Source organism: Euprymna scolopes, chromosome 26, assembly GCF_053919585.1.
Source record: "Euprymna scolopes isolate OS-2025 chromosome 26, ASM5391958v1, whole genome shotgun sequence".
NCBI classification, from domain to species: domain Eukaryota; kingdom Metazoa; phylum Mollusca; class Cephalopoda; order Sepiida; family Sepiolidae; genus Euprymna; species Euprymna scolopes.
Window position 1 is genome coordinate 40,808,125 of NC_136507.1, and position 1,137 is coordinate 40,809,261.

Genomic DNA, 1,137 nt, shown 5'->3' on the forward strand with positions numbered 1-1,137 from the left:
TTCAAAATTGCTCAATACGTAGGTAGAGCTAGTTAGTAATTTATAAAATATATATGGCGATTAAGCTACACTGAATATTCTGCGTTTCATCCACTGTAGGATTCGTCGAATCCTACAGTGGATGAAACGCAGAATATTCAGTGTAGCTTAATCGCCATATATATTTTATAAATTACTATATATATATATATATAAATCCGCGAAACAGTGTTTCCTGGTAAACAACTGATGATACGTTAAAAAATAAATGATTACTGGTACTATAGTGAATTCGAGAGAGCAAGTTGATGCAGTGATTGCAGATGATTGAATGACTTACTGACTAAATAATTTTCTAACGAATGATAAAATAATTTTTTTGTATAATTTTAAAGGTTAAAAACTTTCAAGACTACACACACACACACACACACACACACATATATATATATATATATATATATATATATATATATATATATATAAGAACAGAGATGCAACGTAAAAATTTACAAGAAGTTTTTAACAAAAAATCTTTTTGTACATTTTTACTTTACATCGCTGTTCTTATTATTTATCTACTGTCGTCAGTTTTTTTATTTAGTTGTGATTAAACTATAAATAACTATATTTATATTTGATTTTGGAATTTGCGTTTTCCTTGATTAGTAAATTCCTCCTCAGATCTTTTCTGTATATATATATATATATATATATATATATATATATATATATATATATATATATATATATATTAGCAGTAAACTGAGTATAGATATTTATAATTAAATCCATACAGAAACTGAGGCCTATTCATGTAGGAATTATTTTTAACAGTTAATTCTTTTAAGTAAAAAAAAAAATCATACTCGGCCTGAGATCGAAATCACGACCTAAAGACAGTGAGTTAAATACGATAGCCATTAAGCAAGCTTGACAAGGTCTTTAATATATATATATACAAACTTACTTATTCCTAACATAAGTAATCTGTAATGTGAACCATTCACGCATGCGTCAACTGATAAAAATCCAACCACCCTCACGTATCAATTTTTCAATTTTGACAAATTAGCAGCCAATTTTTCCGGATAAGTGTATATATATATATATATGATGATTGCAACGTCTTGTCAGACGAGTGCCACTCCCTCAGAC